The following is a 12,986-nucleotide window of genomic DNA, read 5'->3' as shown; positions in this document are numbered from 1 at the left end:
ATTATAGATTCCGATTCCCCATTTTCAGAATTCTTATTGTTCCTGCCTTTTTGTTTGTTGCCTTTTGTTTGTTTGTTTAACGATTTGCCTGGACTCATTCTGTAGATCCTACTTATTTCAGAGTCTTCAATCACCAAATTCTCTTTTTGTTCTCATTTTCATTTTTAAGCCTGACTTCCTAGATGTAACTCATGGATAAACATAGTTTTGTAGTCAGCTAATGATTGGTCAGGGGTTGTGCTCAAACACATTGAACAAATAAGACTTCAGTACTTTGCCTAGAGAACTGAGTGTTATTTGGAACTCATTCAGTGTTCAGGCACCTTACAAATCTTCTCCAGCTTTTCTTTCTGCAGGGCCTTGTGGTGTCTCATCTACACATGCACAAGCCCTTGCATTCAGCAAGCAACTTATAAATAGCAAGGGCCATCTTCTGTCTCTTTTGAGATTTTGCAGGCTTGCACATGTGTGAGATTTCCATCTGCCAGAAATATATGAGTGTTTTTCAAGGCCTTTGATGGCTCTCATTTCCTAGCACTCCATATTAAAATTCTGGCTTTTTCTATTAATGTATTGCTTGCCCCAACCTTAGGCCACATGCAAGGACATTGGTCTTCTCCACTTATTTGACAATGAGATTAATTTTGTTTTCAACAATGTCTCTGAATGTGAGGTTCTTCTTCATTCTGTTCTATTTCCTGTTAGCCTCTTTTAGCAGGAAAGCTGCTGTTTTTCACAGCGTTCCCTACCAGAGTTGAATTTCTATGTTGATGGAGTTAATGGAAGGAAGCAATCTCAGGCTAAAACTCCAGAGACTCCTACTGTTCTTAAATAAACATCTCTCAATTTGTAGTATGCCTTTGGTTGATTTCTAAAATATGGTGGCTTTCTAAATAAAGTTTTTCTATTTTTATCATTGCTTATTTGGGTAAGGATTTTTCAAGTTCTTCACTTCCTGATGACTGAAGTCTTCCCTTTAAACTCATTTTTTTGTAGGATTGATGTTATTTCTATTTTAAATCTTTGATAGAATTCAAGGTAAAGTCAACCAGGCCTGGATGATTCTTCTTCTTCTTCTTCTTCTTCTTCTTCTTCTTCTTCTTCTTCTTCTTCTTTTTAAGATTATTTATTTATTTGAGAAAGAGAGCAGGATCAAGATGAGGGGCAGAGGGAGAAACAGACTCCTTGCTGAGCAGGGAACCTAATGTAGGGCTTGATTCCAGGACTTTGGGTTCATGACTCGAGCCAAGGACAGCTGCTTCACTGACTGAGCCACCCAGCACCTTTGGGCCTGGATTATTCTTTGCGGAAGATTTTCAATTACAGATTCTGTTATTTCAGTGATTATGAGAGTATTTTATACTTTCTGATTGTCTTTTGATTCACTGTGTTTTTCTAAGTATTATTCTAAATTTTGAAAATTTTTTTAAAGATTTATTTATTTATTTGAGAGAGAGAGAGAAAGACAATGTGCGTGCCCAAGGAAGAAGCAAAGGAAGAGAATCTCAAGCAGACTCTCCACTGCACACCATCTAGACCCATCAGATCATGACCTGAGCCTAACCCTAGAGTTGGCGGTTTAACTGACTGAGCCACTCAGGCACCCCTCAAATTTGTTTAAAAGTGCTTATCATATCTTCTTATGATTTGGTGATTTCTGTAGGATTTATAGTTGTAAATTTTGAGTTTCTGACTGCTTATTTGTGCATTTTCTTTCTTTCTTAATCTATTTCACTGGCATGTTTTTTTTGAAATTTATTTTTAAAGAATTAACTTTCATTTTTGTTGGCAGTATTTCCTTTCTGTTTTCCATTTTATTACTTGCTATTCTATCTTTAATATTTGTTTCATTCTATATTTTCTCAGTTTAATTAACTAATTTTCTAGGATGGATGCTTAAATTATTAGATTTTAGCTACTTTTTCCCTTTCAAACATAGTAGCTGAAAGCTATAAATTTCTTCTAATCATGCCTTATGATGCATCTCACAAGTTTTGATATGTCTATTTTTGTCATTCAATTGAAGATATTTTCTAAATCCATATTGACTTTGTCTTTGATTTTGGACTACTTAGAAATATATTACTAAACTTCCATTACATGAATACTTATTTATTTATTTATTTATTTTTTAAATTTTTATTTATTTATGACAGTCATACAGAGAGAGAGAGAGAGGCAAAGACACAGGCAGAGGGAGAAGCAGGCTCCATGCACCGGGAGCCCGACGTGGGATTCGATCCCGGGTCTCCAGGATCGCGCCCTGGGCCAAAGGCAGGCGCCAAACCGCTGCGCCACCCAGGGATCCCACTTATTTATTTATTTATTTTAACCATCTATTTTTAAATTAATTTCTATCTTAATTACCCTGTAGTCAGAAGGATAAATTTAATCTGATTTTAATCCTTTGAATTTTGTTGAGACTCACTTTGCCACCTAGTATATAGTTAATTTTGATTGAATTTTCCCCAGTGTTTCTAAAAATATTTTATTTTTATTCTTCAGCTTTTATATTTTATACATGCTCATTAGGTGAGCTTTGTTAATATTCTTTTCAAATTTCTATTCTGTTTTTTTCTGATTTTTCATCATTTGTTCTTTCAGTTACTGTGACTTGTCATGTTAAACCTCTCTCTCTCTCCTCTCTCCCTCTCTCTCTCTCTCTCTATATATATATATATATATACACACACACATGCATAACATAATCATTAATAAAGATCATTCTTTATCTCTAGTAATGCTTTTAAAAAATTACTTCATCTATAAGTATTAGTAACAGTTCTTTTAATATTTTAATATTTCAATACTCTAATTTTCCACTTTTAATATTAACATTTTCATATTTAGGTTTTAATATGTAGTTTGTAAAATGGCAACCTTTGATGGACTTTTTTTGTTCAGTTTGAAAATCTTTGTCTCATGTGGAATATTTATTCCATTAGATTTATGCATTCTTAACATATGTTTTAGTTGGTTGTAGAGCTCTAGCTTAGCAGGTTTTATATTTGTTTGTTTTAATACTTTGATGACATGACTCCATTTTTCTTCCTAGTTTCCATTGTTCTGTAGACAACATTTCTTTTTAATCTTAGTGTTTATTGTTGCTCGTTTGAAGAAAATATGTCCTTTCTTTCCACCCTTGATGCTTTTAAGATTCTCTTTTAAGGTTTGTTTTTCAGCCATTTTACTGTGATGTATCTAAGTAGAATTTTGTCTTATTAATCCTGTTTAGTGTTTGTTGTATTTGTAGAATATGTAGATTGGTGTTCTTTTAATCAATTTGGAAAATTCTTGACCATGATCTCTTTAAACTTTTTTTTCCCCTCCTTCCTCTTTTGGATCTCAAATTACACTTCTGTTAGAACTTTCTTTGGTATATGTTTATGTCTCTAATGAGTTTTACCCTTTAATGAAAACATACATTTTTTTGGTCTCTGAACATTTGTTATCTATTCTAGTTCTCTGGTTTCTCTTCCATCCATAGGATACTTAATTAATTTCCATTTCTTTTAATTAAAATGTACATTTGCTTCTCATATTTTCTTGTTTGAGTAAGTTCTTCATCTTTCCTTTTATTTCTTTGAATCTACTATATTTAACCATTTTATTTTATTTTTTTTTAATTTGTATTTATTTATGATAGTCATAGAGAGAGAAAGAGAGGCAGAGACACAGGCAGAGAGAAGCGGGCTCCATGCACCGGGAGCCCGATGTGGGAATCGATCCTGGGTCTCCAGGATCGCGCCCTAGGCCAAAGGCAGGCGCCAAACCGCTGCGCCACCCAGGGATCCCTGAATCTACTATATTTAACCATTTTAAAGTTTATGTATAATAATTCCATTGCGTTGATCATTTATGGCTCTTTTGTTATACATTGTTTCTCTTATTTTTCAGTCACATTTTCTTGCATTTTTTTTAAACCTGGTTATTTTCCCTTGAGTGCTCAGTTCTATGCCTATAAAATTTAGAGATTATTGAAATCATGGATTATGTTTCCTTTTTTCCATGGAGTGTTATATTTACTTCTGGCAGGTTGTACTAGGACTAATAATCCTACAGGGCCTTAACCTAACCAGGTATTAAGATGATTTAAAGCTGAACTCTAGGGATCCCTGGGTGGCGCAGCGGTTTAGCGCCTGCCTTTGGCCCAGGGCATGATCCTGGAGACCCAGGATCGAATCCCATATATCGGGCTCCCGGTGCATGGAGCCTGCTTCTCCCTCTGCCTGTGTCTCTGCCTCTCTCTCTCTCTCTCTCTGTGTGACTATCATAAATAAATAAATGAAAATAGCTATTTAAAAAAAAAAAAAAGCAGAACTCTAATATCCCCAATTATTATTCTGTTCACGTCCTATTTCTGGGTCAGAGTACTTGGAAATTCAACTGAAAATGTTGATGGGCACAACTTACCAGGGACTCTATTGATAGGCTTTGAATTCCAATAATCCTAAGCTCCATGAGTCTGTCATAAACAATTTTCAAGATTTTAGCCTTTCGGTCTCCCAATTCCTCTTCTAGAAGTGGCAAGTACCCTGAGAAGAAAAGCAACCTGAAATACCAATCTCAGCTCTCTGGGTTTCTTTCTTCTTTCAAGTCTTGCTGTAATAATTCTCCATTCCTGTGTAAGCAGTCAGATGATTTCAAATATGTTATTTAAAATATTTTTCCCAGGCATGCCTGTGTGGCTCAGCAGTTGAGTGTCTGCCTTTGGCTCAGGGCGTGATCCTGGAGTCCTGGGATTGAGTCCCACATCGGGCTCCCTGCATGGAGTCTGCTTCTCCCTCTGCCTATATATCTGCCATTCTCTCTCTCTCTCTCTCTCTCTGACTCTCATGAATAAATAAATAAAATTTTTAAAAATAAATAAAATATTTTTCCCAGTCTTTCTTGTTTTGCTCTGTATTACCTAGACTTCCATTCTCAGAATACTTTTGTTTTTCACATCCTTGTATATGACTTTCATGTTAATAGCTAATTTTTGTTTGTAGATATACAACTCTCTCTACTCCATTTGTTCCTCCTCCATTTCCTCCTCCTCCTCTTCCTTATCTCAGAAAATGGTTAGGTATGAAAACATTTTAATCATTTCCTCGGGTTTATGGGGATGGGTTATGGGTTGAATTGTGTCCTTGAAAAGGTATGTTGACATTCTAGCTTCTGGTACCTTTGAATGTGACCTTATTTGGAAATAAGCACTTTGCAGGTGTAATCAAATGAAGATTAAAGCCATTAGGATGGGCCTTAACTCAATATGACTAGTATCCTCATAAGAAGAGAATAGAAACAGACACAGGAACACATTGTGAATGCCCTGTGACATTTGACATGGAGATTAAACTGATGCATCTGTAAGCCAAGAAATGCCAGGAATACCATAAGCTAAGAGAATGGCATGGAACAAATTCTTCCCTAAAGCTTTTTGAGAGGGTATGGTCCTGCTGACACCTTGATTTTTTTCTAGCTTCCAAAACCGTAAGAGAATGAATTTCTGTTCTTTTAAGCCACCCAGTCTATGGTACTTTGTTATGACAGCCCTAGGAAACTAGTATATTCATTATACCCTTAGCCCAAAATAATTTCTCAAAATCCTAAATTTCTAAGTTGACTGTGGCCTCTCTCATTCCAGTCATATTAACCTCACAGCCCTTTCACAGACATTTAACAGATTCCTTGTCAGCAAATGGCATCATCTGGGGTGATTTTCTTTTACTGTTACCTTCCCTTTCTTATCTGTCCTCCATATTAATGTTATTCACTTATTTCTGCTTTTGTATATACCAGGGACTATTTCATGTCTTAGCTAAAGTATCAAGTGATCTTATGTTCTCCCAGGCACCTCTGATGTCAAGAGAAGTATTTGGTAAAGTCACATTTTGTGTTTAGGAACAGACTTCCTCTCATTTTCAACAAATTGCAGTGGTGTATTCTGAGGCACAATAGCAAGTGGACGGGTTAGGTATAATTGAGTATGTTTGCAGTTTTAGTGTTTTTGAAATTTTTTTCAACTGCTAACCAACAGTAAGAAATATTTTTTATATCGTGACCAAATTCACATATACATACACACAGATCTAATTGGGAAAAAAAAGTTTCCTGCAACAATGCTTAGCTTTCTAAAATATAAATCTTCTGTTATTTTCTATTATATTCTATGCTTTTATAGTTAAGAATACAATGTCCATGAGCAATTAAAATAAAAAGAAATCATAATCCAGAGTTTGAAGATTACTGTCCAGGTGACTTGTTTTCTGCATGGCTACTTTCTGATGGCCATCATGTGGGATCTCACACATTAGGTAAGAAGCAGAACATCAGGAAGAGTACATCACTCTCATTAGATCTTTCTTTTGATTCCTTTCAGTTAATTCTCTGAAATTTATTTGTTTAGATCAGATTTCTGATAACACAGGAAGAAGACATATTTTCAGAGATATATTGAAGGGATTTCTGTCTCTTCAAGTTACACTTTATGAGAAAAATTTATTATTTCATTATTTTTAACCCAGTCTTTTCCTGTGTACTGTCCTTTTGTTGAGGCATAATTAAATTTCATGAAGGGACACATTTTATTTCAACTGGGTGGGTCTTTGGTTCTATTTTTTTCTGTGTTTGATAAAAGCCATTTATAAACTTAGCTTTGGTTTAAAACATCAGATCAAATATATAGACAAATTCTAATTCAGATATGAGCTACATTCTCATAGAACTACTCGACATCAAGCGCGAAACCCCAAAATAGCATGTTCTGCTATGGAGACAGGGTGTTTGCTACACTGAGGCTTTTCTGAATGGCTGACATCCAGAGATTCATTTTCACATTGGTGCTTTCCTCCACCATTTGGGGCATGACAGGAAAAGATCAGAGAAAATATTGTTGGAAAGAGTTAATGGCAGGTGCCATGTTTGCTTATTGCTTCCTGCAGCCTTCAGCAGTTGATGCTTTTGCTATTAAATATTTTCATATGTAGTTTCCTATTTGCCTTGAATTACTGAAATATACTAAGCATATCTCTCCAAGGACTCAGAGCCACAATGTAATAGGCTCCTGCTAATAGCTTGAAACTGTACAGCAATCTAGTTTTAAAATACAACACAAATCTTTATCTAAAAGCACTAACACCTCACTCTTGTGTTCGCAGAGTATGTTTTCACATTTCCTCTTGCGATGCATAGGAAGGGGGGAAAAGCTACAAGAGAAATGATGCATTCCGGGCAAGGAGCCAATTTAAAAAGTCTGTTCTTTCCAGTTTGCTGTCACTTGTCGTGGTTAAACAAAACACGGAGGAGAAAAAGAGAAATTGGCTTCAGTGTAAATGTCAACATTCTGATTAAAGCAAACACAAAGCATTCAGAACTCTTGACAAAAAAAAAATTAAATTGAATTATGAAGGGTATGCAAATGGAGCCCTTCCTCTGTATGATTACTAGGACTTATGCATTTTGTATTTTCTGTCTGTGCTGGAGAAATCTATGCTGCAGGACAAGGTGTTCAGGAAGAGGGAAGGGAGGTGAACAACACATTTCCCAGCTGATGACAGTTGGAACTTACCAAAATATTGGTTCAGAAATAGCCCAATACTTTGCAAACACTGGGGAAGGTTACAAAGCTGACAGTAAGGCCTTGTGCTTTTAGTCTCTTGTCTTTCTTGCTAAGCAGGTTTGTGTCCTCCCCTAGGACACAAACCCCAAAAGTATTTATTTAAAGGATTCAAAAGATGTAATTTGTTAGAGGGGAGTCCTTTAAGAAAACTCATATTAAAATGCAGATATGTAAACTATATAGTGTCAGTTCCTTCCTATCTCCTTTAAACACAGACCTTAGAAATTGAATTATTTGAAATACAGTTTGAAAGTGATCTCAGCATGCATCCATGATATGCAGTTTTAAAGGTAACATAATACGTTCCATTTCTGTAATTAAAATTAATGGGGAAATGAAAAAAAATGGTGTGCATTGGTCTGACTTTCCCGAGGGGAGAATATACTTGTCTTCTTGGGTGAATATGTAAGTATGGTCCTGTGTTTAGAGGCTGTAATGTAGGGGTGTATGTATGTATCTGCATTTTTGTGTATAAATAATTTTATATGCTAAGTGTAAGAAAAATCCTTCATCCTTTATTCTCCATCATTGCTCTTGTCTCTCCCCTCTTTGGGCTACCTGAAACTTCCTCCAAAGTTATGATATGCTCTCATCATGTCATTTCTGACTCAAAAACCTGAAATGGTTACCTAGTACCTGCTAGAAAAGTCTAAACGTTGGCCTGACATTCAAGGCTTCCTCAAGTGGCTTCGAATTAACTCTGTATTCATTTCATAAATATTTACAGGATTTCTACTGAATGTCATTTTGCTTTTTCTTTACCTTGTTGCCCATGCATTTTTTACTTTTGGCTTTTTTATTCTTTTCCCATCATATTCTTGTGCTTTTCCCTCTCTGCAACTTTATTTTTGCTGTGCCCTTTCCTTTAATGGACCTTCCTACAGCTTTACCTGCCAGACCCTTCCAGAAAAATCTTTCAAGGCTACATTTCAAAGGTATCGCTCTCTTGAAATCTTCCTTATTACTATATTTGAAAATGACTTATTCCTCTCCAGAACTTTTATAGTTTTCTATTCATAACCCTTGGAACATATTAATGTTTTTTCATTAATTCTACAGATGTCCTTGACTTATGATGTGATTGTGTCCTGATAAATCCATTGTAGTTCGAAAATATTGTAAGCCAAAAATGCATTCAATGCACCTAACCTACTGAATATCATCGCTTGCCTGGCCTATCTTAAAATATGCTCAGAATACTTACATTATACTACAGTTGGGCAAAATCATCTAATACAAACCCTGTTTGATAATGAAGTGTTGAATATCTCATGTAATTTGTTGAATACAGAAAATGAAAAACAGAATGGTTTTGTGGATAAATAATGATTGTAAGTGTGTTGGTCCTTTACCTTTGTGATCATGTGGCTGACTGAGCAGCTGCCCAGTATCACAAGAGAGGATCATACCGTATTTTGCTAGTCTGGAAAAAGATCAAAATTCAAAAGTCAAAGTATGTTTTCTACTGAATGTGTATTGCTTTTGCACCATTATCAAGTCAAACAATTGTAAGTTAGGGACTGCCTGTGTGTACATATCCTGCATTTGCCCTAAAAGAATCTTAAAAACTGAAGCCTTTGTTTCGTGCATCTTCATATCCTACTCAAAACTCATACATTGAAAAGAAAAAACCTCATACATTGTAAATAGTGAGTTGTAAATCCAGATAATATTGGGAAAGTTTGTCACTTATTAATGTTTCAATTCCCTTGTCCATGAAATGTGGATGATAATCTTTCTGTCTTGGGGCATTATGAAGAATAAAGGAGATAATGTTTGTAAAACTATGTGGAGTTCTAAGTATTAGGTATAATTTATATTACCTCAATTTTTAACATTGAAAATGCATCCAAATACATAAACAAATGAATGAAGATAGCAGTACATGTAAGTAGACACTAAAACAGGAGCATCAGGGATCCCTGGGTGGCACAGCGGTTTCGTGCCTGCCTTTGGCCCGGGGCGCGATCCTGGGGACCCGGGATCGGATCCCACATTGGGCTCCCGGTGCATGGAGCCTGCTTCTCCCTCTGCCTATGTCTCTGCCTCTCTCTCTGTCTCTCTCTGTGACTATCATAAATAAAATTAAAAAACAAAAAACAAAAAACAGGAGCATCAGCCCTTTGCTAGATGCTTTTAATAGATTCAATGGAGTTCTCTCTGTAACCTTGTAAGGCCGGTATTAGAATATCACCGTATACCTGAGGCTGACTGGGCTACATGCAAATAACCAGTCTGACTCCGAAGCCTGTGATATTCTTCAAACTCTCAGTAATTTATTCCTTGGACTGTCCTAAATAACAGGAGAACTTTGTCAAGCTAGATACAGGGACAGCATACCCTCAGCCCTGCTATGGACTCATCTCCCTATTCTTTTAGCATGTGAAAATACATTCACTTTAACTTGGAAGACCAGTCATGTTTACTTTGCACCCCAATGCCCCTGTTTCCTCCTGTGCTGCTGTTCTTCCCCCAGATCCAGTGCTATCTAGGATTTCCCTAAATTTGTGTCCTGATGCATTAATTAACTTTTTGTTTAACAATCCTCTAGACTACCTATTACAAATGTAGATCCCTACCTCCATTCTAGTAAGTGTTCCAGGTGATACTGAAACCTGTCCTCAGACCACTCTTTGAGAAATAACGCTGTAGACAATCAAGTTTAAATGTATATAGGGCACACTCTGCCCCAATCTCATAAAACTTTTCATGTGGTATGAAGTGAGACTTACATTTAATAGGATGAAGAACTAGAGATTATCAAAGACTACTCCCCATTTCATTCAGGAAAATGAGACCTAGATAGATTCTAATTAGAATAAATGAATATAAGGAATTTAGAATTCTTGTGGTGATTTTTAATGGAATTCTCATGCATTCATTCATTTTCATTCAATATCATTTTCTTGAGCCCCCACACATGCACTGAAGAAAGCCAGCCATAAATAGCCTCATCTCTCTGGGACTTTCACTCTGGATGTGAAAACTACATTGTCTTATAAACAAAAACTATAAAACATGAACAAGAATTCCAAAGAGAATATCAGAGATGTATTTCAAATAGTGAATTAAAAACACAACACACACATTTTAGGTTTTTATGTGCAACATGGGAGCCAGTGTGAAACAAGACAGGTGTTTTCAGAGAAAGTGAGGGCTTATCTGCTTCATCAGGGACCCAGTCCTCCCGAGGGGAAGGGGTCAAGGCCTTGCCAGCCCATTTCCCACATTTCTTCATCTGTGCACTCAGATTTGGGAATGACGGCTTCTTTTGTTGTTGTTTTCATGTGGAGAAAAATACACGTTCCTTCCTTCAAAGTAAACATTTTGGAAACTGTTGTGATTGTTCAGATTTCTTTAAAGACCTTGACGCCACTTACCATTGCTTTTTAGACTGCAGGGAACATAATGAAACTGAAGTCTCTCATGGAACTTTTATTCCTCTTCTTTCAGACTTAATAGAAAGCAGTAGGGGACACTTGGGCCACCAATGTCAGTGCCATTTCAGGTTCTGCTTTGGTTTTATTCTCAAGAAAAATGGCATTGGATTAATTTTTTTTTTTAAACAGATGTTTTGCTCAGAAGAAGCCCTGACATTTGCCATTTATCTCCTCCTCTTCCTTCTCCCCCACGCCCCTGGCCTGCCTTTTCTTCCTCTGGGGCAGGACAAAGGCTTGAGTCTGAATGGGGTCTTCTCCTGATAGTGCTTTTAGCAAACTTTATTTGACTATGACCCACAGTATGAAATACACTTTACATTGAGACCCAGCATGTAAATACACAGAAACACACACAGACACTCATCTTTTGACAAAAGTTTGTATTTTTACTGAGCAATTTATACATTATTTTTCTTTAGACATCTCCCGCTTCCAAAATACTAACTTTGAAACTGTCTTCTGATATTTGACTTTTAGTAGTCAAATTTAAATTTTTTTAATATTTTTTTATAATTTATTTGAGAAAGAGAGAGCACACAAGGAGGGGGGAAGGGCAGAGGAAAGAGAGAAGCAGTCTCTCCACTGAGCAGGGAGCAGAATTTAAGCCCAGTTCCCGAGACCCAGGATCAGGAACTGAGCCCAAGGCAGATGCTTAACTGAGCCACCCAGGCACCCCTAGCCTTCAGATAGTTTTGAAGTCCTCTGGAACCTCTGCACTTTACTCAGACTGTGAATCACTTAGGACTATATTATGACTTTTGAGAATCCTAGGCACTTTCCTTCATAGGTCCCTGTCTCTCTCTCTTCATAGGTCTCTCTCTCTCTCTCTCTCTCTAAATATATATATATTTTTATGTATTTATACATATATAAAATCTATATATATATGTAATATATATAATGACTGTGTTGGTAAAAGACAAATGCAATCCAGGCTGGATTGATAATGGAATATTATTATTATTTCTTATTATTGTATTTGTTTTTATCTTCTAATTTTAAGAGAAATTGAAATTGAAATACCTTTATGTTAGTTTGCAAACTTCTTCCTGTACACAGAGGGCAAGGAAAGATGGAAGAGGCAAGCCACTCCTGATTGGTAGCTGGCACTTCTAATAAGCAGGAGAATTTACATATGAGGTTTGTCTTGGGGCAGCTGCAAGATAAATAGATCTCCACACCCACCAGCCAGAACCTCAAGTTTATTTAGAGGCCTTACCTGGGTTCAGTCACATATTTAGTTCAGAGGGTGTCAACACCACCTTCATCTCTCAAGGCTAAGTCCTTCAACTAGCACCTAATGTGGGAATGTTGGATGGAAAGTACATTTCAAGCAAAGGATTGGAGGTGAAGAGTGTTTGATTCTCCTGGGCCAACTTGTTGGTCAACTGGTGGTCTCCTTTTTTTCAATGAACTCTTCCAATAATTCATGAACTCCTAACTGTATAGTAAGGATTGGATACTATACCTTTCATCTGGATGAACAGTTTGTCTAGAATCCCTAGATTTTAATGCAAAGTACACTTTGTAATTCACAGGTGAAAGAACTGACTCCTTTTCTTTTATGAGTAGAAAACGTGTTCTATCTAATTTCTAGAATAATGAAGATTAGCTTATATAGTTGCTTCTTCTACTTTTAGCTAATAGCAGATTTTGTGGTTGGTTATTTTTTAGAGATACTATAATGGCTGTGGGTAGTAGAACTGTTTGGAAATTGGGTTGGAGCCCAGTGAATGCCTAGGGTCAAGGCTAAGCCTTTTGCAATTTTACAAGGCATTTGACTAGAGGAGGGGAGTAGTAGTTTAGAGAAGGGATTCAGAAAGTTTGACAAAAACAGAATATTCTTTGGTTTCAATATTTTGTCCAAAATCACTTTTCTAAAGAAAAAAAGAATATATCATATACAAGAAATATATATATATTTAAAAACAATAAGAGTTAAA

General features: G+C 36.2%; 1 long non-coding RNA gene across 1 annotated transcript in view; it reads right to left on the bottom strand.

Annotated features, from left to right (window-relative positions):
- Nucleotides 1–10,407, bottom strand: part of LOC144315156 (uncharacterized) — a 44,461-nt gene extending 34,054 nt beyond the window's left edge. Inside the window, exons 1-2 of the long non-coding RNA XR_013380923.1 lie at nt 10,336–10,407; nt 8,956–9,026 (exon numbers count right to left, since the gene is read on the bottom strand). This is a non-coding gene — a long non-coding RNA (uncharacterized LOC144315156). The remainder of the gene's footprint in view (nt 1–8,955; nt 9,027–10,335) is intronic.
- Between the last annotated feature and the right edge of the window lie 2,579 nt (nt 10,408–12,986).

Source organism: Canis aureus, chromosome 6 (genome assembly GCF_053574225.1).
Source record: "Canis aureus isolate CA01 chromosome 6, VMU_Caureus_v.1.0, whole genome shotgun sequence".
NCBI lineage: Eukaryota > Metazoa > Chordata > Mammalia > Carnivora > Canidae > Canis > Canis aureus.
The sequence above is the reverse complement of the archived record's forward strand: the minus strand, read 5'-3'. Positions and strand labels throughout refer to the sequence as shown.